General features: G+C 37.1%; 1 pseudogene; it reads right to left on the bottom strand.

The window, feature by feature from the left end:
• Positions 1-3,596: 3,596 nt before the first annotated feature.
• On the bottom strand, positions 3,597-23,504 carry LOC115930141 (zinc finger protein 100-like; annotated as a pseudogene).
• Between the last annotated feature and the right edge of the window lie 1,371 nt (positions 23,505-24,875).

Raw genomic sequence — 24,875 nt, 5'->3', positions numbered from 1 at the left:
AGGCAGGATAATTGCTTGAACCTAGAAGGCGGAGGTTGCAGTGAGCCGACATTGTGCCACTGCACTCCAGCCTTGGCGACAGAGCGAGACTCTGTCGCAAAAAAAAAAAAAAGGCGAACTTTCTCATCAAAATTTACAAAGTACCATGTGAAATGAAACAGCATTAAGACAACACTGAGAAAACTGAAGCCATAACACAGAAAAAGGAGAAGGGCTGTGCTGCATACATAGCTGGGATACACATAATAAATACAGACAAATCTGAAGATAATTAAGAAATAAAAGATGCAGAACTTCTCTTTAAATTCAGCAAGATTCAGTATTGCAGCCTGGAAACTATGTCCTCTCCACATGAAGAATCAATCTGAATTCTTCACCACTGATGTTTTCCATCTCTAACTTGAAGTTACAAACTAACTTTAGCAGGAATACTTACGGCTTACTACGGAGCATCTGTTACACAGCAAGAACTGTCATGTATGTTTGCTACATTTATTTTTATTTTTTATTATTTTTTTGAGCCGGAGTCTGGCTCTGTCGTCCAGGCTGGAGTGCAGTGGCGCGACCTCACCTCACTGCAAGCTCCGCCTCCCGGGTTCACGCCATTCTCTTGCCTCAGCCTCCCCAGTAGCTGGGACTACAGGCGCCTGCCACCACTCCCTGCAAAGTTTTTGTATTTTTTAGTAGAGACGGGGTTTCACCGTGTTAGCCAGGATGGTCTTGATCTCCTGACCTCATGATCCACTGGCCTCGGCCTCCCAAAGTGCTGGGATTACAGGTGTGAGCCACCGAGCCCGGCCTGCTACATTTAAATATAAAAACATCCTCATGACTTATAAAGCTTCCCTAGTACTTATCTGAACAAATTAACTCAATAAATAAATTTACTTATGTCAATTATAAAAAGTGAAAAGAAAAATAACTAAAGGGCTATAGAGTTCTCCAATTAAAAACAAAATGGAGTGTTCTAACTAAATAAAATGTAACTTAATACACTAATTATGGAATTACATTTGAAATTTTTGTATGCACTACTAAATTTTATAAAATTATTCTTATAAACACAGACAAGCTCACATAATGAATACTTCATAAACTATAAAATATATATATAGAAAAGATACAAAGTAATTAGGGGTCTATCATGAGTACCAGACAAGTATAAACAAAATTTGCATGGGGAGATTCAGAACCAAAAGCCATTGATTGTACAGTAATAAATTCAATACAAAGCAGAGAATACACTTGCTTTCAGCATTTTTAAGGTTTTTAGTTTTCTAGTAGTCATCTTGTTGAAATGATTTGCCTTGTTCAATATTGTTTTCTTCTGAAAATAGTTACAAATTCATACTTACACAAACTCACTTACTCTATAATTTTCTTACACCTAAGGTTTATCTTTAGACTAACATATATTGAACTCTATGTAAATCAAAACTAAACGTCTGCATGTGTTTGTGGGCAGACAGGAAACATCTTCAAAAAATAAATATCAGAAAACTTTAAAAATATTTATTCATGACTCAGAAATGTATGGATTTTATTCATATTTCTACATAACTTTTATTTTGACCATAAAAATTACACTGTAATCAATAACAATTTAAATGTACATTTTTAAATAACTAAAAGCATACAATTGGATTGTTTGTTATACAAAGGATAAATGCTAAGCTGGGCACGGTGGCTCACATCTGTAATCCCAGCACTTTGGGAGGCCAAGGCAGGCAGATCATGAGGTCAGGAGTTTGAGACCAGCCTGACCAACAAGGTGAAACCCTGTCTCTAATAAAAACACAAAAATTAGCTGAGCATGGTGGTGCATGCCTGTAATCCCAGCTACTCAGGAGGCTGAGGCAGAAGAATCATTTGAACCCAGGAGGTGGAGGTTGCAGTGAGCCAAGCTTGCACCACTGCCCTCTAGCCTGGGCAGCACAGCAAGACTCCGTCTCAACAACAAAAAAAAGATAAATACTAGAGGTGATGGATACCTCATTTACCCTGGTGTGATTATTATATAGTGTATTCTTGTATCAAAATATGCCATATATTGCATGAATATATACTCATATTATGTACCCCAAATAATTAAGAAAAATAAATTTAAATAAAATAAAAATTTGGCTGGGCATGGTGACTCACACCTGTAATCCCAGCACTTTGGGAGGCCAAGATGGGTGGATCATTTGAGGTCAGGAGTTTGAGACCAGCTTGACCTGCATAGTGAAACCCTGTCTCTACTAAAATACAAAAATTAGCTGGGTGTGGTGGCGGGCACCTGTAATCCCAGCTACTTGGGAGATTGAGGCAGAAGAATTGCTTGAACCCAGGAGGCGAGGTTGCAGTGAGCTGAGATTGTGCCACTGCATTCCAGACTGGGTGACAGAGCAAGACTCCCTCTCAAAAAAAAATTAAATAAAATAGAAACAAAAATTTAATTTAAAGAAATAATATTGTTTAACTTATTTGCAGTCAAAGCCACTGGCAAAAGTCTTAGAGAAGTTAATCCATTATGTTAACAAATAGTATATTATTACCATATTTTATGTACAACCTTGAGTAAGGGGGAATTAACGTTTGTTACATAACACTTCACTGAATGCACAACAGTATTTAAAATGTTAAAGATGTTGAATATATTAACATCACATATAATCTGAAATTTTCAAAATACACTGCATTTTATATAAAAGTATAATTAGTACAATATACTAAATTTTAATTTACTTATGAAATTAAAAATGTTTTCTTCTCACAATGCAGAAGAATATGACTGAACACTTAACTCACACATTACTCAATATTATAAGTTAACCACAAAGGTCTCTTCACTTAGATTTTCATCATGCATCTTACAGTTCAATATCCTTACTTTTTCATAACTAAGTTTATAAATAATGCTCACCTAATAAAAAAGAATCTCTCATATCTTGGATGCAGCAACAATTCATCACATGCTTTCACATGTAAATAGGAATGAAGAAACAGCAGGAAATAATTTGAGAATTGAATTACATCATTATTCACTTTTCAAAAAATCTATGTTTTCCAAAAGTTAAGCATACTTTGAATGTAATTATAATTCTGCAAAAAATTCTTTTAAACTTATATATGAATAATTTTTCTACCAACTTTAGTTTTATTTTCTATCATGAGCACTGTGATTTAGTACAATATCTGAAGTGTCAGTGCCTTATATATTTCTACTGTAAATTCTCTGATATTTACATAGACTTAATTTTGGATTAAAATTTCTTTAAATTTTTACTGCATCTGCAAAAATATGTTTTAGTATGAACTTTCTGGTGTTTTCTAAGCTGCAGTTTTTGAAAAAGTATTTTTCCAAATTTATTACATTTGCAGGGTTTTTTTTTCAATATAAATTCCCTGATATTGAACAAAGTTTGAGCAATTGCCTCTGAGGTTTCCTCTAATACGAAATGTGTACAGTAAGATCTGTGACACAAGTAAACATATTACAATTCTACTACAATGTTCTTCTTCAAAATAATCTTCTTTACTTTAAAGGCTTCCATTTTCTTAAAGATATTTTGACAGTAGTTGCACATATAATATTTTTATTAAGTATGAACTCTCCGATGTTGAGTAAGATGTGAGCATATATTAATGGCTTTTTCACAGTCTTTATATTTGTACAATATCTCTCAAGTATAAATGCTTTCCTGTGAAGTAAGGTGTGAGCACTGGTTAAAAGTTTTGCCACACTGTTCACACATGTAGAAGTTTTCTCCAGTATAACTTATCTTACATACAATCAAGTGTGACAACCATTTAAAAGCTTTATCACATTCTTCACATTTCTAGGATTTCTCAACACTATGATTTCTTTTATGTTTAGAAAAGTTTGAGGTGTTTTCAAAAGCACTGTCACATCTTTCTGGTTTGTAGAATTTATCTCCAGTATGAATTATCTTATATCTGTTAAGAATTGAGAACTTATTAAAGGCTTTGCCATATTCTTCACACTAACAGGGGTTCTCTCTAGCATGAATTTTTTTATGTTTAGTAAGAGTTGAGGACTGGTTAAAGGCTTTGCCACATTTTTCACATTTGTAGGGTTTCTCTCCAGTATGAATTCTCTTATGTGTAGTAGGAGTTGAGGAGTGGTTAAAGACTTTGCCACTATCTTCACATTTGTAGGGCTTCTCTCCAGTATGAATTATCTTATGTGCAGTCAGTTGTGAAGACCAGTTAAAGGTTTTGCCACATTCTTCACATTTGTAGGGTTTCTCTCCAGTATGAATTTTTTTATGTTTGTTAAGAGTTGAGGACCGGTAAAAGGCTTTGCCACAATCCTCACATTTGTAGGGCTTCTCTCCAGTATGAATTATCTTATGGGCAGTTAGTTTTGAGGGCCAGTTAAAGCCTTTGCCACATTCTTCACATTTGTAGGGCTTCTCTCCAGCATGAGTTATCTTATGGGCAGTTAGGGTTGAGGATTGGTGAAAAGCTTTGCCACATTCTTCACATTTGTAGGGTTTCTCTCCAGTATGAATTCTTTTATGTGTAGTGAGGTTTGAGGACCAGTTAAAGGCTTTCCCACATTCTTCACATCTGTATGGTTTCTCTCCTGTATGAATTATCTTATGTGTAGTAAAGTGTGAGGACCGTTTAAATTCTTTCCCACATCCTTCACATTTGTAAGATTTCTCTCCAGTATGAATTCTCCTGTGTTCAGTAAGAATTGAGAAGCAGTTGAAGGCTTTGCCACAATCTTTACATTGGTAGGAATTCTTTGTAATATGAAATCTTTTATGTTGACTTAGGTGTAAGAGCATGCAAAATGATTTTTCACATTTTTTACATTTGAAAGATTTCTTTCTAGTATGTCTTATCTTATGTCTATTTCAATTTGAAAATGTATGAAAGACTTTTTCATATGGATCACATTGAAATATATTGCTCTCGGTAGTTATCAAACAAGGTTTAGTTTGTTATCATCTTCTTTGTGTACCTTACACTCATCCACACTTTTATAGCCTTTTTGTAACTGTAAATTGTCATGTCCACATTTTCCATATTTTTTCAGAATCGCTTCTTGAAAAGAATCTTTAATGTCCTGCTCTGCCCAAAGGTCTTGGGCAAAATGAGAACATATAACTGAAAGAAATAAAAACAACAAATTACTTGCTAGACACAAACAAATAAAGTTTTCAAATCTAACTTATTATACAAACTACATAAACAAGATGGCATAGGAAAATACCAAAGGCCCTCATTCCTTTAGACATGTAAATGTAACAAAAACATACCAACCAAATTACATCTGAAAAAAATTTACAAATGAGCTAAGTGTATGAAGTGCCCATGGTGAGAACAACGCAAAGAGCCGCCTGGAAGTGAAAGTCTGTTACATTTACCCAACACAGCTCTTTCTGCTCCCCAATATAACATAGTGTCTTTAGAAGTAAATTGCCAACTTTTTAACGACAAGTAAAATACTGGCACATTCATCTTTGTTACTTGCTTCTAGGAGCCTTTCCAAAACTGGTTTGTGTCTCTCTTGAAATATAATGCTGAAAGAAATGGTGGTATACTTTGGAATGACAGTTTAAGTTTGCTGAGACCAAAGGTAAATGTTACAGCACCAGAGAGACTACTGTACCACACAGAGAAAACAGGTGTAGCACGTGACTACTATTAAGAAGAAACATGAATAAATTCCTTTAACTAAAAAATAAAGAACATTTCAGACAAGACACGTTCTAAGAACATGTTTGAGAGACTCCCAGAATCTCTAACCAAGACAATTGTTCAGACTATGCCAGGACAAAGCTACATTATAAATATTGTGACAAGTAGCCTTTTTTAATGTCCAAATTTCAATCAAAGATTACAATGTATACAAAATAAGGCAATATGTTGAAGCTCAACAAACAAACTAGGAAACACACAAAGATATTTATAACAAACACATATATGAGCACAATTTCAAAAGTCACAGACAAGAGGAGAACTGTGGGAGCTGCAAGATAAAAGTGATGCGTCATTTGCAAGCATAGTCTTATGAGACAGCCAGTGAATTGTCAACAAAAATTTTGCAGGCCAGAAGGGAAATGTGTGATAAAGTCAAACTCCTGAAAAATACAGCGATCAAGACAGCATAATACCATCAGCAAATCTGTCCTGCCAAATAAAAAGAAAAAAACTTTCAAAAATAACAAAATTCTGAAAAGTATATTGGAACTCCATAAACCCTACATATAAAAAGTGCTGAAAGCAGTTGCTTCTTCTGAAAATAACATAATTCAACAAAAGCAACACATAATCATATAAAACTACATTATTTTCTGGGAAAGATTATATGCACATATATACTTTTACTTCTAAGTATATGCACATACACCAAAATGGAATTTCTTTGCATTATAATAATGGTGCGGAAAACATTTTTAATTATTATCTAAAAGTTGAAAGAGAAAATCATAGAAATCATTATAAACATCTGTTAATAAATATACAACATAAAAAGATATAACTAGCAAAATCAATGACAAATTTGAGGGAAGATGTAATGAGAAAAAAATTGTGCATGCAAATGAAGTTCCTTTTTACCAGATTGAAATATACTGTTTTATCTTTTAGAGGTTTATGTAATCCCCAAGGTACCACAAAGAACATATGTGTATAGATGCACAAAACAAATTAAGAAATAAGTAAAAGAAGCATATCAATATAAAACCAAAAAGACACAAAGACAAAGAGAAAATGAGTGACCAAGATATAAGAATCAAATAAAACAATAAAATAACATTAGTATGTCTTTCTGTTTCAGAAAGTTATTTAAATATATATCTTTAACTTTCCAATCAAGAAACATACTTTTAATAAAGAGATTTATTTAAATATTTTAAAAACTGAGGTCCAATTTGCCTTTCTACAAGAGTAAGCTGAGATCTATTGATAAAAAAAACTGAAAGTGGCAAGACGGATATAGATATTGCAAGTAAATATTAACCAAATGAGAGAAGAGGTCAAAATAATATGACATAAGCTATATCTTAAGTGAAAAACTTTCATATTTTATAAAATGTACTAAAAGTCAAAACTGCAAAGAGACAAAGAAGGACATTAAACAATAATAGATTCATTTACTGATAACCTAAGTCAAATGTATATGTGTGTGTGTGTGTGTGTGTGTATCTCACATTAAGTTTCCAAATATATAAAGCAAACATTGACAGAATGGAAGAAACACCTAGACAGCAATATAATTATGGTAAGACATTTCCATACCCTACTTTCCATAATAAAAATAAAACAAAACAGAATATTTGTTAGTGAAGAGGGGACTTGAAGGCAGTATAAAACAATTATTTCTAACAGATATATAGAGAAGACTCCTCAACAATATCAGGATACACATGCTTCTCAATTGCTCATACAACATTCTCCTTGGTAGACCACATGTTAGGCCGAAAAGGAAGTCTTAACTCATTTGCTAAGACTGAAATCGTATGGATTATATGAACAAAATGGAATGAGTATAAAACAATAATAGAAAAAGAACTAAAAATTTACAAATACATGGAAATTAAACAACACAATCTTGAGCATGCTCCTGTTTAAAGGTAGAAATAATTGATATTTTGAAAACATCCATACTTCTCAATGTAATCTACAGATTTAATGCAATGTTTTAAAAAATTTCTCATTGCATTTTTGAGGAAATAGAAACAACAACTCCAAAAATATATAAAATGTTGAGACAATAAAGTACCCAAGAGTCTTCAAAAAAAGAAAATGAAGGCATTATAGTTCCTAATTTCAAAACACATTACAAAGCTACAGAATTAAAACAATTTGGTATGAGTATAATTGGTAAAAAGTAGACTAATAAAATAGAATGCAGCACCTATATAAACTTTCACATATATGGTCATATGAAGAGTTATTTTCATACCCATAATTATTGCAGCATTTTTACTGAAAGCCAATAGGTAAAAGCAATGCAAATTTCTTTCTATTGTTTTTGTTTGTTTGTTTGTTTTGAGACTGAATCTTGCACTGTTGCACAGGCTGGAGTGCAGTGACACTTGGCTCACTGCAACCTCCACTTCCCGGGTTCAAGCAATTCTCCTGCCTCAGCCTCCCAAGTAGCTGGGAAAACAGGTGTGTGCCACCACGCCTGGCTAATTTTTTGTATTTTTAGTAGAGACGGGGTTTCACCATGTTGGCCTGGATGGTCTCGATCTATTGACTTGTTATCCACCTGCCTCAGCCACTCAAAGTGCTGGGATTACAGATGTGAGCCACTGCGCCTGGCAGCAATGCAACTTCCTGTCACCAAATTATCCAATACATATAATTTGCGACATAAAAGTACTGGAATATAACCCAGGATTTAAAAAGCAGGAAATATTCTAACAACTCTAAAAATAAAGCTTGATGACATTATGCAAAATAAAATGAGCTAGCCACAATGAGACAGAGATTGTATAAGACATATGAGGCAGTTACACTCTTAGAAAAAGAAAACAAAGTGGTGTTTGCAAAGTGCCAGAAAATCAGAAAAATTGGTTGTTGTTTAATGTACACTGAGATTTAGCTTTGCAAGATAAAAACATTCTAGGTGTATGTTGCATAACATTATCACTATAATTAATATGACTAAACAGATTATTTAAAAATATTTGATAATGGGCCAGGTGTGATGACTCACACCTGTAATCCCAGCACTTTGGGAGGCCAGGTGGGTGGATCACGAGGTCAGGAGTTGGATACCAGCCTGGCCAACACGGTGAAACCCCATCTCTACTAACAAAACAAAAATTAGCAAGGTGTGGTGTCGCATGCCTGTAATCCCAGCTACTCAGGAGGCTGAGGCAAAAGAATCGCTTGAACCCAGGAGACGGAGGTTGCAGTGAGCCAAGATGCCACCACTGCACCCCAGCCTGGGCAACAGAGTTGCCGTCTCAAGAAATAAAAAAGATAATATTTTATGTGTTTTTGACAAGTAAAAATGAACAATACATAAAGATATAATAGTTTCAATTTTATCTTCAAATCCCAAAGTATTTCTCCCACACAGAAGTAATGTAGATTCACAACAGATACTGAAATTAGGAGAATTTTATAACTGGTCACCTAGCCAAGACTAAACGACCATTCAAAACAAACCTACAAAACAAATATACAAGTGATAAAATAAACAGAGATGACATTTATAGAGGTAAACAAACACAGAGGTAATTATATTGGCAGTAGACTTCTGGCTGATTTATATTGATTTTGCTAGAGACTGTCTTAAATTGCACAGAGTTAAACACTGTCATATACAATTATAATATAAAATAAAACACCAAAACACAAGTAAATGGTGTGAGGTGGCATACCTTAAAATATATAACAGAAAAATATAACATCGCAAAACAAAATTCCATATTTTAATGGAATGTAAAATATATTGGACACCATCAAGTAGATCAATATATTCATGAAAGGAATCTTAGAAGAATATAGGGAAAAAGTAATACAGAGCTTACTTGAAGACAAAAAAGGCTGAGAACTTCCCAAATTTTGATGTTATAAAAGAATTTCTAACTAATACTTAATTCAAAATTATTTTACTTCAAAAACAAGATAAAAATAAAGACTTTCCGCAATAAAAGTTCAGGGCATTTATTACAACTACCACAGTCCTACATAAAATGTTAAATGGTAGCCAGGCACAGTGGCTCAGGCCTGTAATTCTACAGCTTTAGGAAGACAAGGTAGATAGATCACTTGAGACCAGTAGTTCAAGATCAGCCAGAGAAACATAGTGAGACTCTGCATACAGACAAAAAGAAATGCTAAAATGAGTCCATTATGTTGAAAAACAAAATGATACTAGACAGCATCATAAAACATATATAAATATAAAGTTCTCTATTAAATGTAAATACAGACACATATAGAATTTTTTACTATCATAATGATGCTGCATAAAACCCTTAAAGTTCTTCTACAGATATAAAAACAAGATATAAATCTGTATAAATCTGTTAATAGATACATGATGTAAGATAATATGGTTTTTAATATTAATAACAAACTGGAAAATATAACAGTATAGGTTTTGCATTTAATTGAAGTATGATGAGATTAAAATACGTTGTTTTAACTTTAAGATGTTTTATGTAATCTGTTCTTCAATATGGTTACATTGTATTTCAAGATTACATTATACTTATGGAAAGTATGCAAAACAAAATAAAAAATAAAGCATGTCACAATAAAATTAAAACAAAAATTAAGGCAGTAAAACAGGAAATGAGAAAAGACATATCTACAAGAAACAAAAGTGTAACAATGAAGTGGTTTCTGCAGATCAGCAGACTTAGTCTTTCCCCCTGCTGGCTCTGAAAAATCTGGGCAGTCCAGATGTATGGAATTTCTCCCAGTGAAGCACACCCCCTTCACCAAGAAGCAGCCAGAGTGTCTTGTTAAGTGGTTCCTGAATCCTGTGCATCCTGACTGAGTGAGACAATGCCCCCAACAGGCATTGTAAGACAACTTATAAAGAAGTATTCCCACTGTCATCAGCTCAGTGCCCATCTGGGATAAAGCTTACAGATGAAGGAGCAGGCAGTTCTCTCTGCTGTTCTACACACTCCACTGGTGACACCTCCAGGTGTGGGAGAAACCCAGGCAAATAGGATCTGAAGTGGATCCCAAGCAAATCACAGTGGCCCTACAGAAGAGGGGCCTGACTGTTAAAGGAAAAACAGAAAGCAACCACAGCAGCATCAACAAAAATGTCCCCACAAAAACCCCATCCAAAGGTCAGCAGCCTCAAAGACCAAAGCTAGATAAACTCATGATGATGAGAATAATCAATAAAAAATGTTCAAAACTCAAAAAGCCAGAGTGTCTCTACTCCTCCAAATAATCAAAACATGTCTCCAGCAAGAGGACAGAACTGGGAGCAGGATGAGATGGATAAATTGAGAGAAGTAGGCTTCAGAAGGTGGGCAATAATCAGCTTCGGTGAGGTAATGAAGCATGTTCTAAGCCAATGCAAAGAAGCTAAGAACCACGAAAAACATTACAGGAGCTGTTAACCCGAATAACCAGTTTAGAGAGGAACATAAATGACCTGATGCAACTGAATAACACAACATGAGAACTTCACAATGTAACCACAAGTATCAATAACTGAGTAGATCAAGCAGGGAAAAGAATTTCAGAGCTTGAAGACTATCTTGCTTAAATAAGGCAGATAAGATTGAAAAAATAAAAATAAAAAGGAATGAAAAAAATCTCTGAGAACTGTTGGATTATGTAAAAAGACCACTTACAACTGATTGCAGTACTCTAAAGAGATGGAAAGAATGTAACCAAGTTGGAAAACATACTTCAGGATATCATCCAGAAGAACTTTTCCAACCTAACAAGACAGGCCAACATTCAAATTCAGAAAATCCAGAGAACCCCAGTAAGATACTCCATGAGGAGATCAACCTCAAGACACATAATTGTCAGATTCTTCAAGGTGAAACTTCAGGAAAAAATGATAAGAGCAGCCAAAGGGAAGGCCAGGTCACCTACTATAAAATGGACCTCTAAGAAGACACCCTACAAGCCAGGGTGTCAATTGGGGGCCAATATTCAGCATTCTTAAAAGAATGAATTTCTAACCCAGAATACCCAGTAAAAGTAAGCTTCATAAGTGAAGGAGAAATGAAATCATTTTCAGACAAACAAATGCTGAAGGAATTCATCACCACTAGGCCTGCCTTGCAAGAGCTCCTGAAAGAAGCACTAAATATGAAAAGAAGAAACCACTACCAGCAAATGCAAAACACACTGAAGTACAAAGACCAATGACACCATGAAACAACTAGATCAACAAGTCTGCAAAATAACCAGCTAGCACCATGAGAACAGGATCAAATTCACACATAACAATATTAACCTTAAATTTAAATGGGTTAAATGCCCCAATTAAAAGAAACAGAATGGCAAGCTGGTTAGAGTCAAGACCCACTGGTGTGCTGTATTCAAGAGACCCATCTCACATGCAAAGACACCCATAGCCTCAAAATAAAGAAAGGGAGAACAATTTACCAAGCAAATAAAAGCAGAAAAAAAGCAGGGGTTGCAATAGTAGTTTCTAACAAAACAGACTTTAAACCAACAAAGATGAAAAAAGACAAGGAAGAACACTACATAATGGTAAAGGGATCAATTCAAGGAGCACTAAGATTTGTTTTCATTTATTGATTTATTTTTTGAGATGGAATTTCACTCTGTCACCCACACTAGAGTGCAATGGCACAATCTTGGCTCACTGCAAACTCCACTTCGCAGGTTCAAGCAATTCTCCTGCCTCGGCTTCCTGAATAGCTGGGATTACAGGTGCCCATGACTATGCCCAGCTAATTTTTGTATTTTTAATAGAGACAGCATTTCACCATGTTGGCTAGGCTGGTCTCAAACTCCTGACCTCAGGGCATCTGCCTGCCTTGGCCTCCCAAAGTGCTGACATTACAGGTATGAGCCACCACATCCAGCCAGCACCCAGATTTATAAAACATAGATACCTACAAAGAGACTTAGACTCCCAAACAATGACAGTGGGAAACTTTAACACCCCACTGCCAATATTAGACAGATCATTGGGAAAGAAAAATAACAAGGATATTCAGGACTTAACTCAGCTGTAGGTCAAGTGGACCTGATAGATATTTACAGAACTCACCAGCCAAAAACAACACAATACACATTCTTCTAATTGCCACGTGGCACTTACTCTAAAATTGATTATATAATTGGAAGTAAAACACTCCTTAGCAGATTCCAAAGAACTGAAATCATAACAGTTTCTCAGACCACAGTGCAATCAAATTAGAACTCAAGAGAAAGAAACTCACTCAAAACCATACGACTGAATGAAACTAACTCAAAACTACACAATTGCATGGAAAACATACTCCGGAATAACTTCTGAGTAAATAATTGTCAGAAATCAAAAAATTATTTGAAACCAAATTCTCTGGAATGCAGCTAAAGCAGTGTTAAGTCGGGTAAAATAGCACTAAATACCCACATCAAAAAGATAGAAAGACCTCAAATTGACACCCTAACATCACAACTAAAAGAAAAAGAGAACCAAGAGCAAACAAACCCCAAAGCCAGCAGAAGACAAAAAATAACCAGGATCAGAGTGGAACCACAGGAAACAGAGACACAAAAAAACCTTTCAAAAAAATCAATGAATCCAGGAGCTGTTTAAAAAATAAAATAAAATGGATAGACCACTAGCTAGATTAATAAAGAAAAGAAAGAAATAGACACAGTAAAAAATGATAAAGCATGTATCAGCACTGACCTTATAGAAATACAATCATCAGGGCTGGGTGTGGTGGATCATGCCTGTAATCCCAGCACTTTGGGAGGCCAAGGTGGGTGGATCACCTAAGGTCAGGAGTTCTAGACCAGCCTGGCCAACAAAGTGAAACCCCGCCTCTACTAAAAATACAAAAAAACAAAAAATTCACCGGGTGTGGTGGCAGGCACCTGTAATCCCAGCTACTCGGGGGGCCAAGGCAGGACAATCACTTGCACCCAGGAGGCAGAGGTTGCAGTGAGCCGAGATTGTGCCATCGTACTCCAGCTTGGGGGACAAGAGTGAGACTTCGTGTCAAAAAAAATAAAAAATACAATCATCAGAAAATACTATAAACACCTCTATGCACATAAACTGGAAAATCTAGAAGAAATGGATAAATTACTGGACACATATACCCTCCCAAGACTGAATCAGGAAGAAGTTGAATCCCTGAATAGACCAACAACAGGTTCTGAAATTGAGACAGTAATAAATAGGCTACCAAACAAACAAACAAAAAGCCCAGAACCAGACGGATTTACAGCTGAATTCTACCAGAGGTACAAAGAAGGGCTGGTACCATTTCTTCTGAAACTATTTACATGAAAGAAAAGGAGAAACTCCTCCCTTAACTCATTTTATAAGATCAGTATCATTCTGATACCCAACCTGGCGGAGATATAAAAACAACAACAAAAACTTAAAACCAATATCCCTGATAAACTTCAGTGCAGGCCAGGCACATTGGCTCTCGCCTGTAATGCCAGCACTTTGGGAGGCCGATGAGGGCAGATTAGTTGAAGTTAGGACCAGCCTAACCAACATGGTGAAACCCCATCTCTGCTAAAAATACAAAAATTAGCCAGGTGTAGTGCTGCAAGTCTGTGATCCCAGCTACTCAGGAAACTGACTCAGGAGAATCACTTGAACCTGGGAGGTGGAGGTTGCAGTGAGCAGAGATTGTGCCACTGCACTCCAGCCTGGGTGACAGAGTGACACTATGTCAAAAAAAGAAAGAAAGAAAGAAAAATTTATGGAGAATGAGAAAACTATTTTAAAATTAATATGGAACCCAAAAAGGCCCCATATAGCCAAGACAATCTTAGGCAAAAAGAACAAAGCTGGAGGCATCAGCTATCCAACTTCAAACTATACTACAAGGCTGTAGTAACCAAAACAGCCTGGCACTGGTATAAAAACAGACACATAGACCCATGAAACAGAACAGAGAACTCAGAAATAAGACTGTATACCTACAACTGCCTGATCTTTGAAAAACCTGACAAAAACAAGCAATAAGGAAAGAACTCCCTATTTAACAAATGGTTCTGGGAGAACTGGCTAGCCATATGCAGAGAATGGAAACAGGACATGGTAAGAAAAAGAGCAAGTGTGAGGTGAAAAAGCTAGGTTCAGGCCAGGCACGGTGGCTCAAGCCTGTAATCCCAGCACTTTGGGAAGTCGATGAGGTCAGGAGTTCGAAATCAGCCTGACCAACATGGTGAAATCCCATCTCTAATAACAAACTACAAAAATTAGCTGGGCATGGTGATGGGTCCCTGTAATCCCAGCTACTTGGGAGGCTGAGGCAGGAGAATCACTTGAACCAGGGAGGCAGAGGTTGCAGTAAGCTTTGATTGTGCCATTGCACTCCAGCCTAGAGTACAGAGTGAAACTCCATCACAAAAAAGAAAAAAAGCCAGGTCCTTTTAATGAAGCAGCTCTCATTTGAATTAATGGAGTGTAAACTTTCTGATTATCAAAAGAATAGTGCCAAGGCATTTATGAGAAATTTGCCCCCATGATATAAACACCTTCCCACCAGCTTCTACGTCCAAGATTGAGGATTACATTACAGCATGAGGTTTGCAGAACATGGACATCCAAACCATACCACAGACAAACTAAGCTTAACAGACATGTACAAAACTTTTTAGTTAAAAGCAAAATAATACACAATATTCTTATTTGCACCTGATGTATTCTGTTAGAACACATAACAAGTCTTATTAAAGAATACCAGCTGGGTGTAGTGGCTGATATGTATAATTTCAACAATTTGGAAGACAAAAGTGAGAGGATCCCTTGGGACCACAAGTATAAGACCAGTGTCAGTAATATAGTGAGAGCCTGTCCCTAGAAATAATCAAAAAATTAGCCAGGCATGGCAGTGCATGTCAATAGTCTCAGCTACTCAGGAGGCTGAGGTGTAAAGATCACTTGAGTCAAGGAGGCTGAGGTTGCAGTGAGCCAAAATTATGACACTATACTCCAGCCTGGGTGACGGAGTATGATCCTGTCTGAAAACGACAACAAATAAATTTAAGAAGACCAAAATCATGCACTGCATGGTATCTGACCAAAACTGAATAAAACTAGGAATTAAAGGCTGGGCACAGTGGCTCACGTCTGTAATCCCAGCACTTTGGGAGGCCGAGGCAGGCGGATCACCTGAGATCAGGAGTTCAAGACCAGCCTCAACATGGAGAAATCCTGTCTCTACTAAAAATACAAAATTAGCCAGGCGTGATGGTGCTTGCCTGTAATCCCAGCTACTTGGGAGGCTGAGTCAGGAGAATTGCTTGAACCTGGGAGGCAGAGGTTGTGGTGAGCGCAGATCACACCATTGCAATCCAGCCTGGGCAACAAGAGCAAAACTCTGTCTCAAAAAAAAAAAAAAAAAAAAAAAAACCTAGGAATTAAAAGCAAAAGTAAAACTGGAAAATCCAACAATATCTAAAAATAAAACACATGGGCCGAGTGCAATGGCTCACATCTGTAATACCAGCATTTTGGGTGACTGAGGCAAGAGAACTGCTTGAGCCCAGGAGCTGGAAACTAGCCAAGGAAACATAGGAAGACTGTCTCTAATAAATAAAATTAAATTAAATTAAAATAAAACACATTCCTGCTCAAGGGTCAAAAATTTTAATTTTGTTAAGGTGCCAATATAACCTACAGAGGTGAACAAATTCAATGAAATCTCTATAAAAATCTAAATAGCACAGTTATTACAGAAATATTCTTTAAAATTTTTAAATTTGATTGTGAACTATAACTAACCAAACACCCATGAAAAGAACAAAGAGGCATTATACTTCCTGATTTTAAAACATTAAAAGCTACAATAACAAAATCGGCATGGTACTGATACAAAGACAGATAAACAGATGAAAGAGCATAATAGAGAGTTCAGAAATGAACCCTTGTGTATATGATTAAATGATCTTCCACAAAGCTGCCATGTACATACAATAGAGAAAAGATAATCTTTTCAAAAATGTTAAAAACTAAATATCAACACTGATAAAGTTGGATCATTTCCTTGAACCATATATAAAAAATGTTTTCAATAAAATAATTACACTCATAAAAAACTAACAAATCTCTTGAACAAAATAGAAAAAAGTCATGACATGGGTCTTGGCATCATTTTCTTAGATACAACACTAAATGCATGAGCAGCAACAAAAAAAAAAAACAGAAAAATTTACACTATACTTCAAAATTTCTCCACATTAGAAACTAAAAACATTCAATTGAGTGAAAATGCCTCATAGGAAATGGGGGGAAATATTTGCAAGTTACACGTGATAAGAGTTAATATTTGGGCCAGGTGCAGTGGTTCAATCCCAGCACTTTGGAAGGCCGAGGTGGAGAAGGCTGAGCTCAGGAGTTGAAGACCAGTCTGACCAACATGGTGAAACCCCATTTCGACTAAAAATACAATATTATCTAGGCATGGTGGTGCATGCTTGTAATCCCGGATACTTGGGAGGCCGAGGCAGGTGAATCACTTAAAATGGGGAGGCAGAGGTTGCATCAAGCCGAGGTCACACCATTGCACTCAGACTAGGCAACAAGAGCAAAACGCCATCTAAAAAAAAAAAAAAAAAAAAAAAATGGAATATAGAGACAACTCTTAAAACTGAACAATAAATTTGAATAACTTGATTTAGAAATGAACAAATAATTGAACTAAATTTTTATCAAAAAAGATACACAAGGTCATGTGCAGGGCCTCATGCCTGTAATCCCAGCACTTTGGGAGGCCAAGGCGGGTGGATCACCTGAGGTCAGGAGTCCAAGACCAGCCTGGCCAAGGTGGTGAAACCCTGTCTCGACTAAAAATACAAAATTAGATGAGCGTGGTGGCTCATGCCTGTAATCCAGCTGCTCAGGAGGCTGAGACAGGAGAATCACTTGAACCTGGGAGGTGGAGGTTGCAGTGAGCTGAGGCCGCGCCATTGTACTCCAGCCCAGGCGATAAGAGTAAAACTCTGTCTCAAAAAAAAAAAAAAGATACACAAATGGGGAAAACCATTTGAAATGGCACATAAAATTAACAATTTGTAGAGAAACGTGTAAAAATAAAAATGAAAAAAATGAAGTCACTTCACATCCATTACAATGGCGCTATAAATTTTTCAGACAACAAATCTGTTGATGATGCAATGAAAATGAAACCTCTGTTGATTGTTGGTAGAAAACAAAGATGCAGTCATTATTTTAAAATATTACGTTTCTCAATTAAAAATAATTATTATTAAATTCAGCAATTCCATTAATGAATCTATATTCAAAATATGCAAAAAAGACCAGAAGACATATTTGAACATCTATGATTATTGTACCAGTACTCACAAAAGTCAAAAGGCTGAGGCAACCCAGGTGTCTCTAGATTTATGAACACATCAAAAATGTAAACTATACATAAAATGGAATATTATTAGGTCTTTTTTTTTTTTTTCCAAGACGGAGTCTCGCTCTGTCACCCAGGCTGGAGTGCAGTGGTGCGATCTCGGCTCACTGCAGGCTCTGCCCCCCAGGTTCACGCCATTTTCCTGCCTCAGCCTCCCGAGTATCTGGGACTACAGGCGAGAGCCACCTCGCCCAGCTAATTTTTGTACTTTTAGTAAAGACTGGGTTTCACCGTGTTAGCCAGGATGGTCTCGATCTCCTGACCTCATGATCTGCCCACCTCAGCCTCCCAAAGTGCTGGGATTACAGGCGTGAGCCATTGCACCCGGCCTATTCAGTCTTAAAGAAGAAAATCTTGTCACATTTTAAGATAAACTTTGAGAATATTACATCACCTGAAATAAGCCAGAAACAAAATGATGGACACTGTATGATTCTACTTATATGAGATATCTTAAATAGTCACATTTAGAATAACAGAAAGTGGAAGGGTGTTTGCCAAAGGCTGGGGAGAGGGTAAAATGGGTTATTGTTACTTAATGGGTATTTAGTTTCAGTTTCACAAGATGTAAAATTTCTAGAAGTTTTTTGCATAAGAATGTGAATATACTTAACATGGCTAAAATGCAATTATTTTTATTATTATTATTTTTTGAGATGGTGTTTCACTCTTACCCAGGCTGGAGTGCAATGGGGCAATCAGCTCACTGCAACCTCTGGCTCTTGAGTTCAAGAAATTCTCCTGCCTCAGCCTCCCAAGTAGCTGGGATTACAGGCACCTGTCATAGGCCCAGCTAATTCTTGTATTTTTAGTAGAGATGGGGTTTCACCATATTGGTCAGGCTGGTCTTGAACTCCTGACCTCAGGTGGTCTGCCCACCTCAGCCTCCGAAAGTGCTGGGATTACAGGAGTGAGCCACTGTGCCTGGGCTGTAAAACTTTTTTTTTTTTTTGAGACATTCTCACTCTGTCACCCAAGCTGGAGTGCAGTGGCACAATTATGGCTCACTTCAGCCTCAAACTTTCAGGCTCAAGTAATTCTCTTCTCTCAGTTTCCCAAGTAGCTGAAACCACTTGTGCATACCACCATGCCTGGCGATTTTTAAAATAATTTTGTGGAGAGGGAATCTCCCTGTATTGCCCTGGCTGATTTCAAACTTTTGGGCTCAAGTGATCCTCCTTTCTTGACCTCTGGAAATCCTGGGATTACAGTTGTGAGGCACCACCAGGTCTAGCCCTGAAATGTACACTTAAAGAAATTTAAGATGGTAGGCTGGGCTCGGTGGCCCATGCTGTAATCCCAGCACCTTGGGAGGCTGAGTTGGAAGGATCACTTGAGGTCAGGAATTCAAGACTAGCTTGGCGAACATGGTGAAACCCTGTCTCTCCTAAAAATACAAAAAATTAGCCAGGCATGGTGGTTGGTGCCTGTAATCCCAGCTACTCAGGAGGCTGAGGCAGGAGAATTGCTTGAACTCAGGAAGAGGAGGTTGCAGTGAGCCGAGATTGTGCTACTGCACTCCAGCCTGGGTGACAGAGGGAGCCTCTGTCTCAAAAAAGAAAAAAAAAAGATTTAAGATGGTAAATTTTATGTTATGTGTTTTTACAACCATTAATTTTCCTTTTCTTTCTTTTTTTTTTTTTTGGAGACAGAGCATCACTTGAACCCAGGAGGTGGAGGTTGCTGTGAGCCGAGATCATGACACTGCACTCGAGCCTGGGCAACAAGAGCAAAATGCTGTCTCAAAACAAAACAAAAAAAACAAAACAAAACAAAAAAAACAACTTGAAGAAGTGTTTGCTCTATCAAATTCACAGACACCAATGCAAAACTATATTGTGCCTATTGTCAATGCTTCTATTTTAATGTAGGACTGGAAGTAAGTGGCAGAATCATGAGTCAAAAACATTTTTGAAAAGCCACTGAAATTGAAGACAAATAAGTAAAAAGTTACTGTTTGTGGATCATATGATCTTATATATAAAAAAACATAAACATTGCATTGAAATTTGTCTATACTAATAAATACACTCAGTAAATTAGCAAAATATAAAGTTAACATACAAGTATAAGTTATTGTTCCATACACTTAAACTATCTGATACAATAAAGAAAATCTTATTTACAATAGCATTAAAATAATAAATTTCTGAGAGCAAATTTAACCAAGAAGGTAAAAAATCTTTACAATAAAAGATATAAGATAGGCCAGGCATGGTGGCTTATGCTTGTTATTTCAGCACTTTGGGAGGCTAAGGGGGGCAGATCACGAGGTCAAGAGATCAAGACCATCCTGGCCAACATGGTGAAACTCCATCTCTACTAAAAATACAAAACATTAGCTTGGTGTGGTGACATGCGCCCGTAGTCCCAGCTACTCAGGAGGCTGAGGCAGGAAGATTGCTTGAACCCAGGAGGCAGAGGTTGCAGTGAGCCAAGATTGCACCACTGCACTCCAACCTGGCAAAAGAGTGAGACTCCTTCTCAAAAAACAAAACAAAACAAAAAAGATGTAAGATGCCAATGAAATAAATTATTGAAGAGACAAATTTTAAAATATTTCATGTCCATGGATTGAAAGAATAAATATTGTTAAAGTGTCATATTATCTAAAGGAATCTACAGATTCAATAAACTTCCTGTTAAAATTCCAGTGGCATTTTTTCCACAGTAATAAAAAATACAATTCTAAAATTTACAAGAAACTGCAGTAAACTTCGAAAAGCCCAAGCAATCTTGAGGCAAAAGAACAAAGCAGAGGGGTATTATACTTTATAATTTAACTCTATTTCAAGAATATAGTAATTAAAAACAGATGAAATGTGCAGAAAGATTAACAAACAAAACAATGGAACAGAAACCACTACTTTCACACATTTCAGACATGATGAAAAAGGAAAACTAAAAAATAGTTTAACATAGAGTTTCCCAAAATTATGCTGATATCTGTGTGTCCCCCCAAATAATGGAAAAGCAGGGAGATTGTACAGTCTTTTACATGCCAGGAAAAGGGCTTTGGCTCTCACTGTACACTTGAAGGAAGATCACCAAAGGGAAAGCAGAATCTTTAAAGAATTTAAAAGCATAAGAGAGAAGATGCCCCTATGTGACAGCAAAAAATACTCCCAAAAAACAAAAACACTCAGGCATCCCAGAAACTATTTCCTTTGGAACACAGCTTCCCAAATCACATTTTAAGGACCAGCTTTCTTTTTGACCTTTGGACATTTCATCTGTGTCATCTGTTGTATTCACTCTCACCTACCTGGGGATTTGGCTACCATCTGTCTCTTTATATTCTCGGGCTCTTTTCCTTGCTCCAGACAGGTGACCAGGTCTGGCTTAGTGACAGCAATACCTGCTTTATTAGAAATGAATAACTTGAATGTTTCTCTTATTCTCCAATTACCAGCCTAGTAGTATGATTAGTAAATAGGAGGTAATAGAATATTCCCAAAATTAATCTCAAAATATACTAATTAATGAAATTTCTAAGTGTTTAGAAAATATTTTAAATTTGTAGCTCCTTGATTTCACTACCCGGTACTCACGATGGTGATGAATAGATTTTAAAATACGGGCAACTATATATAAATACTTTTTTTTTTTGGGCGGGGTGGGACAGAGTTTCGCTCTGTTGCCCAGGCTGGAGTGCAGTGGCACGATCTCGGGTCACTACAATCTCTGCCTCCTGGGTTCAAATGAATTCTCCAGCCTCAGTCTCATGAGTAGCTGGGACTACAGGCATGTGCCACCATGCCCGGCTAATTTTTGTATTTTTCATAGAAATGGGGTTTCACTTTGTTGGCAAGGCTGGTCTCAAACTCCTGACCTCGTGGTCTGCCCACCTTGGCCTCCCAAAGTGCTGGGATTACAGGAGTGAGCCACCGCGCCTGGCCTAAAAACATTGACAACAATATTTTATGCCACTACATTTCTGGAATTACCACTAATCTAGAGTGAAGGATACAGATCAGCTCAGGAATGTGGAAAGTTCAGGTCAAGATGAGACATCTTGAGTACCTTCTTTTCCACACAGACAAAGTCTCAAGATTTTCTTGAAAAAATGGATCAGAAACTCATTTATGCAAAGCGTAAATTACCAAAAATCATTCCACAAAAAAAGAGAAAGGAAACCTTTAGGGTATATTAGAAATTGCGTATTAAAGTTATTCTCACCCAAGAAGACCAGGTTTCTGTAGTTCTCTAACATCACTTTCCTATACAAACCCTGCTGAGCAGTGTCCAGGCAATGCCAGTCCTCCAGAGAGAATTCTATGGCCACATCCCTAAATGACAATGGCTCCTGAAAAACGCAAGCACACAGACAGACATATATTTACCAAATGGTCATGAACAGAATTTATCATTTGAATTAAAATAAAATGACAGAGTAAAGAGAATTGGTTCTGATTAATAGAAATGACTGAAATTCTCCAATAATTTTTAACACAGAAATATTCTCTAAAATATTCTCTAACTCTGAAAGAAGAGAATAGCATAAGGTCCACAACACCAATGTACATATGACAGTTTTCTAGATAATAAAGTATAAAATTAAGAGCATATAGGCAGTAGGAATAAAATAGCCACAGGTAATAAACAACTGCTGGTCACCTGTTGCCCACCTTTCTTTTAGAGACCAGATAGTGAACAAAGGATGATGGGGCTACAGGAGAAAAACAGCTGTCTTCAGTTCTGTCCACACACTTGAACTCCAGTATTTAGAGATGGAGAAAATACATTAAAAGCAAACATATTTTGCTATTTGGTCTTGGCCCTAATGGTCAGGCTGTATTTATCTGTTTTCTCCTGGTGTGGGGGACTATGTGAGTCTAAGCACCAATCACACGCGTACATGTCTACAGGTATTTCTGCATTACCCAAAATTCTCTCAGAAAACATCGAACTTTAAATCAGGGGAAGAAATCAGTACCTAGAGAGTGTCCACTGTTACAAGCCAACTCGTAGTCAACCTGTCTCTGAATCCTGGCAACCTATCTGCACTGGGTGCATGTATTAGCTATTGCAGCATAACAAATCATCTAAAACTTATTAGTTCATAATTGAAATGATCAGCCATTTAGGCCGAGCTGAGTGGGGCCATTCTTCCAGTCTCAGCTGAGCTCCTTCAGACATGTATCATCAGCTGCTTGTTGACTAGACAGCTCTGCTTCTGGGGGTGAGTTTCTTCTTCTCGGCCTGTCAACAGGGGCACCTTGCTTCTCCTCCTCATGGTATCTTATTTTCCAGCTGGCTAACATGGGCATTATTCATGGAGATGGCAGCATTCTAAAAGAAAAACAGAAGCAGTCAATACCATTTGAGCCTGGGCCCCAAACTGGCCCACTGTCATGTTCACAGGTTTCTACTGACCTGAGCAAATAAGGGCAGCCAGATATAGGGTTTTGAAAACAGATTCCGGATCTTAAGGAAACAGCTGTAAAAGCACCTGGCTATGGGCATAGATACAAGAGGGATGAAAAAATGTTGTCACTTTGCAATCATTTTGCAATTTGTAATATTCTACCTTTTTTACATATGTGGTATATAGAACTCTTCCACATCAAGAAACTTGTGCAGACCTACGGCTACTAAGTGGCTGGGCTGAGAATCAGGATCAACTTTATCTGACTCCAAAGCCCATACACCTCCATAGATCACACTACTAAAGTAGCTGCCCTGCCCTAGACTCTTGAAATCCTGGAGAGTGACACTTCTACAGAAGAAGTCAGATTCCTTTTAGATTTGTGCTCATAGAGTACTTTTTATCATTGGGAATAATCCTCACAAAAATTACAGAAGCACACGGTGGCTCTCACCTGTATTTTTAGCACTTTGGGAGGCTGAGATGGGAGATTTATGTGAGCTCAGGAGTTCCAGTGCTACCCGAACAACATAGTAAGATTCTGTTTCCATGACAAAAATGAAGTTAGCCACCCATGGTGGTGCATGCCTATAGTCCCAGCTACTTAGGTGGCACAGGCAGAAGGATTGCTTAAACCTGGGAGGTCAAGTCTGCAGTGAGCTATGAGTAGTTACACCACTGCAATCAAGACTGGATGACAGAGTGAGTCCCTGTCAAAAGAAGGAAAGAAGAAGGAAGGAAGGAAAAGAAAGAAAGAAAGAAAGAAAGAAAGAAAGAAAGAAAGAAAGAAAGAGAGGGAGGGAGGGAGGGAAGGAGGGAAGGAAGGAAAGAAAGAAACTGGAGAAGCATTTTGAAAAGACATAAAATAATTTGGAGAAATAGCTTAGGGATGAGTTTAGAAAATCAAAGTCCAACAGCTCATTATTAGTTTTCATCATAGAAAATATTTGAAATCTTTTAAAAGAAAAAACCTTTAGATACATTAATTTTTTTTTAAAGATGGAGTCTTGCTTTGTCACCCAGGCTGGAGTGCAATGGCGTGATCTTGTCTCACGGCAACCTCTGTCTCCCCAGTTCAAGCGATTCTCTTGCCTTAGCCTCCTGAGTACCTGGATTATGGGCATGCGCCACCACACCCAGCTGATTTTTGTAGTTTTAGTAGACACAGGGTTCCACCATGTTGGTCAGGCTGCTCTTGAATTCCTGACCTCTTGATCCACCTGCCTCAGCCTCGCAAAGTGCTCCCAGATGTGAGCAACAGAGTTCAATTGAGCATGGAATGATTTGCAGATTGGGTAGCCTGTGGATCCAGAGTAGGCTCAGAGAGAATCTAGCCCAGCCACATGATGAAAACAGATTTATAGACAGCAAAAGCAAAGTGACATACAAAAAATGAAAGTGAGGTACAGAAACAGCCAGATTGATTACAGGTTGGGATATGCCTTATTTAATCATGATCTGAACACTTG

This window comes from Gorilla gorilla, chromosome 20 (assembly GCF_029281585.2).
Source record: "Gorilla gorilla gorilla isolate KB3781 chromosome 20, NHGRI_mGorGor1-v2.1_pri, whole genome shotgun sequence".
Lineage (NCBI taxonomy): Eukaryota > Metazoa > Chordata > Mammalia > Primates > Hominidae > Gorilla > Gorilla gorilla.
Note: the sequence above shows the minus strand (reverse complement) of the source record. Positions and strands in the feature narration are given on the sequence as shown.